The sequence below is a fragment of the Pseudophryne corroboree genome, chromosome 1 (assembly GCF_028390025.1).
Source record: "Pseudophryne corroboree isolate aPseCor3 chromosome 1, aPseCor3.hap2, whole genome shotgun sequence".
NCBI classification, from domain to species: Eukaryota; Metazoa; Chordata; class Amphibia; order Anura; family Myobatrachidae; genus Pseudophryne; species Pseudophryne corroboree.
Window position 1 is genome coordinate 500,241,910 of NC_086444.1, and position 13,288 is coordinate 500,255,197.

At 46.2% G+C, this 13,288-nt stretch overlaps 1 pseudogene; it reads right to left on the minus strand.

The window, feature by feature from the left end:
* Positions 1-11,884: 11,884 nt before the first annotated feature.
* On the minus strand, positions 11,885-12,003 carry LOC134947098 (5S ribosomal RNA; annotated as a pseudogene).
* Between the last annotated feature and the right edge of the window lie 1,285 nt (positions 12,004-13,288).

Sequence of the window (13,288 nt, forward strand, 5' to 3'; positions counted from 1 at the left end):
TCCTCTGTGAGCATTTCTTGAAGTTCCGGGTACCAAGTCCTTCTTGGCCAATCCGGAGCCACGAGTATAGTTCTTACTCCTCTACGTCTTATAATTCTCAGTACCTTGGGTATGAGAAGCAGAGGAGGGAACACATACACCGACTGGTACACCCACGGTGTTACCAGAACGTCCACAGCTATTGCCTGAGGGTCTCTTGACCTGGCACAATACCTGTCCAGTTTTTTGTTCAGGCGGGACGCCATCATGTCCACCTTTGGTCTTTCCCAACTGTTCACAATCATGTGGAAGACTTCCCGATGAAGTCCCCACTCTCCCGGGTGGAGGTCGTGCCTGCTGAGGAAGTCTGCTTCCCAGTTGTCCACTCCCGGAATGAACACTGCTGACAGTGTTATCACATGATTTTCCGCCCAGCGAAGAATCCTTGCAGTTTCTGCCATTGCCCTCCTGCTTCTTGTGCCGCCCTGTCTGTTTACGTGGGCGACTGCCGTGATGTTGTCCCACTGGATCAATACTGGCTGACCTTGAAGCAGAGGTCTTGCTAAGCTTAGAGCATTGTAAATTGCCCTTAGCTCCAGTATATTTATGTGGAGAGAAGTCTCCAGACTATATCACACTCCCTGGAAAAATTTTTCCCTGTGTGACTGCTCCCCAGCCTCTCAGGCTGGCATCCGTGGTCACCAGGACCCAGTCCTGAATGCCGAATCTGCGGCCCTTTAATAGATGAGCACTCTGCAGCCACCGCAGAAGAAACACCCTTGTCCTTGGAGACAGGGTTATCCGCTGATGCATCTGAAGATGCGATCCGGACCATTTTTCCAGCAGATCCCACTGAAAAGTTCTTGCGTGAAATCTGCCGAATGGAATCGCTTCGTAAGAAGCCACCATTTTTCCCAGGACCCTTGTGCAATGATGCACTGACACTTTTCCTGGTTTTAGGAGGTTCCTGACTAGCTCGGATAACTCCCTGGCTTTCTTCTCCGGGAGAAACACCCTTTTCTGGACTGTGTCCAGAATCATCCCTAGGAACAGCAGACGTGTCGTCGGAAACAGCTGCGATTTTGGAATATTTAGAATCCACCCGTGCTGTCGTAGAACTACTTGAGATAGTGCTACTCCGACCTCCAACTGTTCTCTGGACCTTGCCCTTATCAGGAGATCGTCCATTTTCTTTGAAGAAGAATCATCATTTCGGCCATTACCTTGGTAAAGACCCGGGGTGCCGTGGACAATCCAAACGGCAGCGTCTGAAACTGATAGTGACAGTTCTGTACCACGAACCTGAGGTACCCTTGGTGAGAAGGGCAAATTGGGACATGGAGGTAAGCATCCCTGATGTCCAGGGACACCATATAGTCCCCTTCTTCCTGGTTCGCTATCACTGCTCTGAGTGACTCCATCTTGATTTGAACCTTTGTATGTAAGTGTTCAAATATTTCAGATTTAGAATAGGTCTCACCGAGCCGTCTGGCTTCAGTACCACAATATAGTGTGGAATAATACCCCTTTCCTTGTTGTAGGAGGGGTACTTTGATTATCACCTGCTGGGAATGCAGCTTGTGAATTGTTTCCAATACTGCCTCCCTGTCGGAGGGAGACGTTGGTAAAGCAGACTTCAGGAACCTGCGAGGGGAAGACGTCTCGAATTTCCAATCTGTACCCCTGGGATACTACTTGTAGGCTCCAGGGGTCCACTTGCGAGTGAGCCCACTGCGTGCTGAAACTCTTGAGACGACCCCCCACCGCACCTGAGTCCGCTTGTACGGCCCCAGCGTCATGCTGAGGACTTGGTAGAAGCGGTGGAGGGCTTCTGTTCCTGGGAATGGGCTGCCTGCTGCAGTCTTCTTCCCTTTCCTCTATCCCTGGGCAGATATGACTGGCCTTTTGCCCGCTTGCCCTTAGGGGGACGAAAGGACTGAGGCTGAAAAGACGGTGTCTTTTTCTGCTGAGATGTGACTTGGGGTAAAAAAGGTGGATTTTCCAGCTGTTGCCGTGGCCACCAGGTCCGATGGACCGACCCCAAATAACTCCTCCCCTTTATACGGCAATATCTATAGTCAATAAAATACTGTCCCTGTCAAGGGTATCAATATTTTCAGTCAGGGAATCCGACCAAGCCACCCCAGCGCTGCACATCCAGGCTGAGGCGATCGCTGGTCGCAGTATAACACCAGTATGTGTGTATATACTTTTTAGGATATTTTCCAGCCTCCTATCAGCTGGCTCCTTGAGGGCGGCCGTATCTGGAGACGGTAACGCCACTTGTGATAAGCGTGTGAGCACCTTATCCACCCTAAGGGGTGTTTCCCAACGCACCCTAACTTCTGGCGGGAAAAGGTATACCGCCAATAATTTTCTATCGGGGGAAACCCACGCATCATCACACACTTCATTTAATTTATCTGATTCAGGAAAAACTACAGGTAGTTTTTTCACACCCCACATAATACCCTTTTTTGTGGTACTTGTAGTATCAGAAATATGTAACACCTCCTTCATTGCCCTTAACATGTAACGTGTGGCCCTAAAGGAAAATACGTTTGTTTCTTCACCGTCGACACTGGAGTCAGTGTCCGTGTCTGTGTCTGTGTCGACCGACTGAGGTAAATGGGCGTTTTAAAGCCCCTGACGGTGTTTGAGACGCCTGGACAGGTACTAATTTGTTTGCCGGCCGTCTCATGTCGTCAACCGACCTTGCAGCGTGTTGACATTATCACGTAATTCCCTAAATAAGCCATCCATTCCGGTGTCGACTCCCTAGAGAGTGACATCACCATTACAGGCAATTGCTCCGCCTCCTCACCAACATCGTCCTCATACATGTCGACACACACGTACCGACACACAGCACACACACAGGGAATGCTCTGATAGAGGACAGGACCCCACTAGCCCTTTGGGGAGACAGAGGGAGAGTTTGCCAGCACACACCAAAACGCTATAATTATACAGGGACAACCTTTATATAAGTGTTTTCCCTTATAGCATCTTAATATATAATCATATCGCCAAATAAGTGCCCCCCCTCTCTGTTTTAACCCTGTTTCTGTAGTGCAGGGGAGAGCCTGGGAGCCTTCCCACCAGCAGTTCTGTGAGGGAAAATGGCGCTGTGTGCTGAGGAGAATAGGCCCCGCCCCCTTTTCGGCGGGCTTCTTCTCCCGTTTTTCTGACAACCTGGCAGGGGTTAAATACATCCATATAGCCCCAGAGGCTATATGTGATGTATTTTTAGCCAGTATAGGTACTTTCATTGATGCCCAGGGCGCCCCCCCAGCGCCCTGCACCCTCAGTGACCGTTGGTGTGAAGTGTGCTGAGAGCAATGGCGCACAGCTGCAGTGCTGTGCGCTACCTCATGAAGACTGAGAAGTCTTCAGCCGCCGATTTCTGGACCTCTTCTCTCTTCAGCATCTGCAAGGGGGTCGGCGGCGCGGCTCCGGTGACCCATCCAGGCTGTACCTGTGATCGTCCCTCTGGAGCTAGTGTCCAGTAGCCTAAGAAGCCAATCCATCCTGCACGCAGGTGAGTTCACTTCTTCTCCCCTAAGTCCCTCGTTGCAGTGAGCCTGTTGCCAGCAGGACTCACTGAAAATAAAAAACCTAATAAAACTTTTACTCTAAGCAGCTCTTTAGGAGAGCCACCTAGATTGCACCCTTCTTGGCCGGGCACAAAAACCTAACTGAGGCTTGGAGGAGGGTCATAGGGGGAGGAGCCAGTGCACACCACCTGATCCTAAAGCTTTTACTTTTGTGCCCTGTCTCCTGCGGAGCCGCTATTCCCCATGGTCCTGACGGAGTCCCCAGCATCCACTTAGGACGTCAGAGAAATCAAAATTGAAAGCGTCTGATGAGAAGCGTAACTTGCCAATATGCCATTTACGGCACGGAGTGGCAAGGAACGGCTGAGGCCCTGGCCTATGTTCATGGCTAGTGGTTCAGATTCACATGAGGATGGAAGCACTCATCCTCTCGCTAGAAAACTGCAGTGCCACTCCTAGATGGGCCAGGTGTTTGTGTCGGCCACTTGGGTCGCTTAGCTTAATCACACAGCTACCTCATTGCGCCTCTTTTTTTCTTTGCATCATGTGCTGTTTGGGGACAATTTTTTTGAAGTGCCACCCTGCCTGACACTGCAGTGCCACTCCTAGATGGGCCAGGTGTTTGTGTCGGCCACTTGTGTCGCTTAGCTTAGTCACACAGCGACCTTGGTGCGCCTCTTTTTTTCTTTGCATCATGTGCTGTTTGGGGACAATTTTTTTGAAGTGCCATCCTGCCTGACACTGCAGTGCCACTCCTAGATGGGCCAGGTGTTTGTGTCGGCCACTTGTGTCGCTTAGCTTAGTCACACAGCGACCTTGGTGCGCCTCTTTTTTTCTTTGCAGCATGTGCTGTTTGGGGACTATTTTTTTGAAGTGCCATCCTGCCTGACACTGCAGTGCCACTCCTAGATGGGCCAGGTGTTTGTGTCGGCCACTTGTGTCGCTAAGCTTAGCCATCCAGCGACCTCGGTGCATATTTTAGGACTAAAAATAATATTGTGAGGTGTGAGGTGTTCAGAATAGACTGGAAATGAGTGGAAATTATGGTTATTGAGGTTAATAATACTCAGAATGACCCCCAAATTATATGATTTAAGCTGTTTTTTAGGGTTTTTTGTAAAAAAAACACCTGAATCCAAAACACACCCGAATCCGACAAAAAAATTTCGGTGAGGTTTTGCCAAAACGCGTCCGAATCCAAAACACGGCCGCGGAACCGAATCCAAAACCAAAACACAAAACCCGAAAAATGTCCGGTGCACATCACTAGTGTGTACCCAGCATAATTATTGCAGCTGGTCTGTGGGTTACAGCTCCAAGCTCCTCTTCTGGAAAAAATGCACCAATGTAATTTGTGTGACAAACTGCAGAGATTAACCCTTTCTGTGACTGCTGCACAGGGATCACACAACCTCTATTCATAGGGCTGAATTCACTTAGGGGAGAAGTTCTCGCACCACAAAGAAGTGCAAGTATATACCGGCAGGTAGCTTTCATACTGGGCTACGCGGCTCATCGGTGGTGGTGGTGGCAGGGACATACAGAAAAGCCAGAGCGCAGCGACATGCATAATGATGGCAATACAGTATGGACCACAGGGACTGGACAAAGGGATGGGGTAAAAGGAGCGGGGAGGGTTTAAGTGGCCTGTTAATTGTTCTCCTGCTTAAATTGAGCAGCTGGAGCATACACTTTAAAAAGCAATATTGGCACTGTGACCCCCTTTATTTCTGACCTTAATACTTGGAGCCCCCTGAACCTCGGGCCCCTGCACAAGTGTCCCCTTTGTCCCCCCCTGTCGCCGTGCCTGTTCATGGCGTTACCTATGGAGAAGCTGCGACATGACATCCTAGGACACGCAACTGCACCATGCATCACCATTATATTTGAGTGTGCCTTGGCAATATTTAAATCTTGTTCAGTGTACTGCGAGTTGTAAAAGGATGAAAATCTCTGTGCTACAGTGTCATCACCATGTTGTTATAAAAACGGCCCAAAAACTCATAAAGACGTGCATTGGGGGAGGGGCTGCTGGAGGGACCCGGTAGGGGCCACAGTTTGCTACCCCTCCCCAGTATGCCCTTGCTGTAGCCAGTGGAAGGGGCACCATCTTCCCAGTGATATCTTCGGGAAGATGGCGCCGCACATACAAAGCAAAGACTTTGGCACAGCTCCTGATTGGCTGCCGGTCCACGATCTCTGATTGGCTCATGAACTGGCGCCTTATTTAAGATACCCGTGCCTCCGCTGGAGACCGGACTGAGGAGCAGGATAAGCATGTGCTACACTCTCCTGCCCTCGCTGTAAGCAAGGTGGTCGGCCGCTAAAGGACCCCTGCCCGACCCCTGCCCATGGGCCGCAAAAGCATGCTGAGGGGAGGCATGCGGCCCACGGGCTGCGGGTGTGACACACCTGCACTAGAGTATCAGAATTAGCTTCCCAGCACCCCTAGGCCAAAGTTTCTAATTGAGAAATTCAGAAAAAAAATATAAAATGAAGTCAATTGTGTTTATGATATGTCATTCTTAGGTTCAGTTATGTGGTGAGGGACTGGTTTTGGCAATTTAATTAAGTATAAATAATTTGAATTGGTCCTGGACCACCAAACTATGGCACTACTGCAAGGTCACCCTAACTCCCCCCCCCCCCCTTTCCCGAGGCACCCCAGGGTGTCATGGCCCCCAGTTTGGAAACTACTGCCATAAAATAAACTTTTTTTTTTAACTAAATGTAATACACTTTAAATCTCAGTTCCTATAAGGTTTTAAATCCTTGCATACAGTAAACTACACATATTTAAAAACCCTACACCAAGCACAAGCAGTCATTCAGGTGCGTTGGGTATGGTTGACCGGCAGCCGGGATCCTGGTGGTCAGCATACCAACGTCGCGATCCCTGGCTGCCAGAATGCCGACAGGGGGGCGAGCGAAACGAAGCTCCTTGTGGGCTCGCAGCGTTCTCCACATTGTGGGCTCGGTGGCTTTCTGCGCTCACCACAGGTTGTATTCCCACTCAATGGGTGTCAGTAGGAATTATCTAGAACACAGGTTCTCAAACTCGGTCCTCAGGACCCCACACAGTGCATGTTTTGAAGGTCTCCTCAGAATCACAAGTGAAATAATTAGCTCTACCTGTGGACCTCTTAAAATGTGTCAGTGAGTAATTAATACACCTGTGCGCCTGCTGGGTTACATGCAAAACATGCACTGTGTGGGGTCCTGAGGGCCGAGTTTGAGAACCTGTGATCTAGAAAATTATCTAAAAGCAATTATAGAGTAAGACCATTTTCCTTACTGTGTAAGCTGCAGAACTAAGGGGGTCATTCCGAGTTGATCTCTCGCTAGCAGTTTTAGCAGTCGTGCAAAAGCTAAGCCGCCACCCTCTGGGAGTGTATTTTAGCTTAGCAGAAGTGCGAACGAAAGGATCGCAGAGCGGCTACAAAATAAAATTGTGCAGTTTCAGAGTACCTTCAAACCTACTCAGCGCTTGCGATCACTTCAGACTGTTCAGTTCCTGTTTTGACGTCACGAACACGCCCTGCGTTCAGCAAGCCACGCCTGCGTTTTTTCTGGCACACCTGCGTTTTGTCGAACACTCCCTGAAAACGGTCAGTTGACAGAAACGCCCCCTTCCTGTCAATCACTCTGCGGCCAGCAGTGCGACAGAAAAGCTTTGCTAGACCTTGTGTGAAACTACATCGGCCGTTGTGAAAGTACGTTGCGCATGTGCATTGCGACGCATACGCATGCGCAGAAGTGCCGTTTTTTAGCATCATCGCTGCGCAGCGAACAATTTCAACTAGCGAAGAACTCGGAATGACCCCCTAGGTGTCATGTTAATTGCTTTTTATTTTACCCTTGTATGCCTTACTGCCATGTTTTGCTTATCGCACAGTGTAACCTATGTAGTGCACCCAACATGTTTGCCTCTCCTGGTACTCTCTTGTGTATAATAAACAATGCATGGTTCTGAACTTTCCTAATATATTTGTCTCCCCAAATATGTGTCATTTCTTCACCTTTTGAGAGAATTTATTAATAAAGACAACTTCAAGCAAAATATATTTCAAAAATAAATGTCTACTTTTATTTATTAAAATTTGTCTTCTTCTTCTCCGTCTTATAATGATTATTATTACGCATTATTTTGTAATTATTCATATTATTATTTACTCTGCATTCTAAAATAGGTAATTTCGGACTAAGATTGGTCCAGTAATCTTACAAACTTGTCCTATAAGAGGAACAAGATGGTGGGAGCCTCATGACTCATGAAGAGTCATCCTTCAGCACTCAGGAGAGGAAAAACCCCCTTGTGGAGGAAACCTCTGGGGACCCATGGCTGAAGGACTGCCCGTCCCTCTAGGCATTAAGAGACTATGCAGAGTTTGCCCAGACCACCCGCCCACCCACTAACCTTGCTTAACCCAGTCATCCCTTCTGTCGCCTCAAATCTGCTATTTTGACCTATTTACCCAGCCGGAGAAAAACGCATCTACACATCAATGGTGAGAGAGTGAAGAAAGAGAGCAAGAGATGATAGGGAGTGAGTGGGGGGGGACAGTCATAACCACCATAGCATTCATTTCTGATGCTAACAGGGATTACAACTGTACAAATGTAGCCATTCTCATCATGGCTACATCTTACCGCAATTGCGCCTTGGTAGGCGCGACCGCACTGCGTATGTCTTGATGTCTAAGACGTGTGTGCCCCATTCACATGGATGGGAGCGGCAAATGCCGCAGCTCGGCATGGCTAGGCACAGGCGTTCATAGCTGTGCTGAGGGTACACGTTTACCTCAGATGTAGCCATGATCAGCATGGCTACACCTCAGTGGCATGCGGTGAGGTCAGTTGCTCGTGAGGCACTACAGACATAATGTCCGCCGAATCCTGCCGATGACCCCTACCACCGCCGAGCCAATGCTCGCTACTGCCCATGAACCGATGCCCACTGCCCTGCCAATGGCTTAGGGTTGAAGCCCGAGGCTGTCCCCAGCACCCCTGGGTGATAGCCATAAGTGTGTCAGACAAATGAATATTGTTTTTTGTTGTGGAACTACAAGGCCCAGCAAGCCTCCCCTGTTTGCTGGTACTTAGAGAACCTCAAGTACCAGCATGCAGGGAAATAATGGGCTCGCTTGTACCTGTAGTTCTACAACAACAAAAATATACAAATAAAAACACAACACACACGCCGTGAAAGTAAAAATTTATTAAAACACGCTTACACACTCACACATACTTACCTACATCCCACGCCGATAACATCCACTTGTCCATTTAGAATCCAATAGGGTTACCTGTAAAAATTAAATCTATATTTACAAACTTCATTCTAATCCACAGGAGGGGAAAAGGAGAGAGAGAGAGAGAGAGAGAGAGAGAGAGAGAGAGACCTGGTTATGTTGCTGCCTGGGAGGAAGAAGCCAGCGGAACACGAAGGAGAGGAGAGAGCCGCAGAGAGAGAGAGAGAGTGTCCCTGACCTGGTTATGCTGCTGCCTGGGAGTATGGAGCCGGCGGAAAACGAAGGAGAGGGGAGAGCCGCACTCAGACGCTGCCACTGCTATGCACGTCCTTTGCCCCGTACAGCACTGCCAGTGACAGGCAGATGCAGTCACTGTCAGTGCTGCAGCTGCTGCACAGTGACCAATCACAGTGACAGGGGCGTGCTTTCAGATAGGCTGAAAGCACATCCCTGCTGTTCTGCGGCACTTGGGCAGGTGCCTCTTCCATTACTTGTTTCAATGGGCTTTTACAGCCCTTTGCTTGGCCCTGCCCCCTGCTTCCGACCGATTACAATGCACAGCGGGAGGCACCGTTCTCGGTGCCGCACAAATGTATTTAAACAGCCATTTACAATCTAAAAACATTTACATAATATAAAAAATATACTTATGGCACAGAATATGTGTCATAAGTATCTTCTTTGTATTATTTTAATCAGGAATGACAGGGGAGGCACTGCCTCCCCTGACTGCACGTCCCTGCTACACCTGTATATAGTACTGGATAAAAACAAAAGTAATGATAAAAGAACAATATAATTATTTTACATCTCTTTACATTAATAGAAATGGATCAGCCTGCAATACTGGCACACTGGGATTTAAGCAGGCAGAGAGAGAGTAAAGGATTTCATTTGCAACATTATAGGCTCACCAAACAACTCCAGGGAGATGTCATGGGTGCAGCCGCACATAAAGGATTTAATTAGGAACATTATAGGCCCATCTAGACAGCGCTCTTCAAATATCTCCAATGGCCCATTTGCAGCTGCTTGTGGTTGTTAGGTAACGGTACTGTCCCAGCAGGTGTGAGATTTTGTTTATATCCAATACTATGCTATCCCCAAGGTCATAAGTCATATATTATAATAGTCATGCTAAAAGTCTGCTGACGATTCAAATTAAGCAGCTTTTATCTTTGTCCAGTTACTAACCTTCTACCAGTGTGCTATGCTGTGCCAGGCCTCTGAGGCATATGCAAGAGACAGCAACAGCAGAGCCCTGTATAGGCAGTTGCCATTATGACATCACAGCATGACCTCACACACCCCACCAGACCGGCTAAGACTGGTTATTTCTGGTTTGAGGCCCTTGTTGTCTATTATGGAAAAAAGTTTACAGGAAATAGCGCAGAATTCTGTTCCAAACAAAATGAGGGAATACTTAGTCCTTTAGTCCATTAAATACAAGGATGTAACCCAATTTTCTTTTTATCGGTTTCTCATTCATATATGGAATCCATCGTCCGTCAAAACGAAGATCTTCAAAAGTAAAACCAGAAAACAGAAAATATAGTGTAGTATATTTGATATTTCTGGAGACACCCTCCACCAAAGAGTATAGTGATGAATATGCTGACTCCATATAACACGTATAGCGTACCTAAACTCACAAAGTGATGAGGTCACTTAGGCTCATAAAGGTATCTTTAGCTTTAACACCCAGTGTGAACCGACAAAATTAGATACTTCAACTTCGTCTTTCCCAAAACGAAAGACGTACTGTACTCACACAGGATGAAGTGGTTCAAAACAAGTAGCAGTTTCTTTAGTCTTTGATACTTGTATAAGTTCCCACTTTATGATGTGGTTAAACTCAGAAAGAAAAATATAAAAGATATATGGTGTAGTACATTTACAACACAGCAAGATTACACTCAAAAGGTGCACAGGATATCAATATGCATAGGTACAGCGTACCGAAACTCACACTGCAGTGGGGTACTTTAGACTTATCAAGGTATCTTTAAAACAAAGCCATCATATGTAAAAACCAGTAGTGGTGAATGGACATATATAAAAAATAAAAAATAGAAAAAGCTCTCTGCCTTTATTTTTATCTATGTCCATTCACCACTGCTGGTTTTTACATATGGTGGCTTTGTTTTGTATGTAATCGGCCGTGATTCCATCACACAGGCCATTAATGCATTAATTCCGGCATTTTGGTAGATTTTTAATGTTTTAATAAAACATCCATTTTAGAGTAAGCAAGTCCATTCCCTTACTTACATTATACGGAAATAGGGATCTGTAAGGAACAAAGAAACTGCTACGGGATTACAGCTACATATTGTTATGTAAGTAAGGTACGTCTGTGCACCATGATGTTTTAAATGAAGGCCATCAGTGTATTTATGCGGTGACTTATTTTAAAGATACATATTGGCATGCATGTATAAACGAGCCAGCACCAACGATCAACGAGCACGGGGGTCACACATCGTTCATCATTGGTGCCTACACACTGAAAGATATGAACAATATCTCGTGAATTAATGAAGATCGTTCATATCTTTCCGTGTTATCGCGTAGTGTGTAGGGCCTATTACCGTTTTGTTATATGTATAGATTTTTATTGTAGGGTTTCCCTATTTATCTTTGGCTATGTAAGGCTTTGTATGAGAAAATGTGGAGAAAAGAAGACTCTTTTGTGGGCGCACTCTTTAACTTGAAATGAATATGAAATTTAGTCAAAATAGATTAAAATTCAAATTTTAATGATTCAGCAAAATTAAGATAATAAGTGGTTCATAAAGAGAATAATGATCAAAACGATAATACATTTAAATAGCACAAAGTGCTGATACAGGATGGAAGCTAAATTCTGGCTGACGGAAGAAATTCTGAGTGTTTATAAACAAAATAGTTAGATTTATTGGACGGTACATTCTACTGATAAGCACAACACTGTAATATGTTCCCTGTAAGAGTATAATTGATACAGATAAAGCAGTCTGGATGCTGGTTATATTTATGAGTAGTATAAGGGTGGAAAATAAGATGGCAGTGTGAATCTTCTGTCAGTGTTAGACACTGTGTGGGCTAAACCAATAGGCTCTGCTAAACTGAGTATTCCTCAATGGTCACCCACTTGAGTACTGACCCAGCCCAACACTGATTAGCTTCCGAGATCAGACGGCTTCGGGCGTTTCCAGTGTGGTATGATAGTAGAGGAAATGATGAATAATTGGAAGTTCTGGAATCACTGATGAGAGTTCACGAAATTACATAGTTATTAAGATAGATATCAGAGGTAGAGGGAACCAGATGGATCTGCTGCCAATGTTAGACAGGGACGTGGCCCTGAATCAATGGTGAGAGTCCACGAAGTACAGGAAAGAGAGAAATAAGGGAACAGTACTTGTAATTTTGACAGTATTGTAATTAGAACAATATTGGAATAAATTGTAGCATCAATTCTTGTAAATGACTAGATTCTAATGATATCGTAATAAGAAATAAACAAGACATAAAAATGTCTGAGATGAAGAAACAAAGAAATGAAATAATGAAGAGGGATAACAAAATAACCACCCTACTATATTAAAGTATCCAACTGCAGGATGTTGATATTAAAGGAAACAACAATGGATAATATGAAGACTGTAGCAAAATTACAATGAAAATCTGCTAATAATCTGCACACCGCAAGTGTGACCTTTTTCACATAAATCAATACTAATTAAATGTGTAGCGATGGCAGGCCATTAACTGCTGATATGCAAAAAAGATATAAAGGATGAAGAGGAGAAAAAGAAGCTGATATTACCGCACTGGATATTAAGCCATATCGTTATTGCGAGTGCCTCTGGCTTGGTAGAGCCCCTGATGGCTCGATTGGAAAGAGAGGGGAGGCACCGGGTGCCGCCGGCCTGGCGGTGATGTTAGTGAGTGCGGGGAGCCGTCCACTGCGGGTGCCACTGGCTTGGTGGAGCCCCTGATGTCTCGATTGGTGAGGAAGGGGAAGGCGCCGGGCGCCGGCGGCCTCGCGGAAATACGGGCGGGTGCGGGAAGCCGTCCACTGCTTCGACGGGGACGGGAAAGTCAGAGAAGGCGCTGGGCGCATACAGGTGCTGGTGAACGTCCGTTTGCTGCAGTCAGCCAGATGAAACAAAGGGGGTGATGTCGGAAAACGCGTTTCACCAGTCCACCGGGCTTGATCACTTCCTGGTGAGGGCTGGATCAGAGCGGTGCTTATAAATGCAGGTTAATCTGGATACTCCAATCAGGCGGACATGTGTTTATCAATTAATTAGCTGCTGGGACCATGTGACTTGTGTCGTCCGGATAGATTGCAATAGTACTGGATCAATTTGTTGATTGCCAGGAGACACCATTATGCATGAAAAAAATAAAACAAAGGGGGGATTAAAAACACAACCAAATTAATGAATTTAGACATTTTGATATATAAGTTTGTAGATAGTACCCGAAGAAAATGCAAACTAAATTAGATGT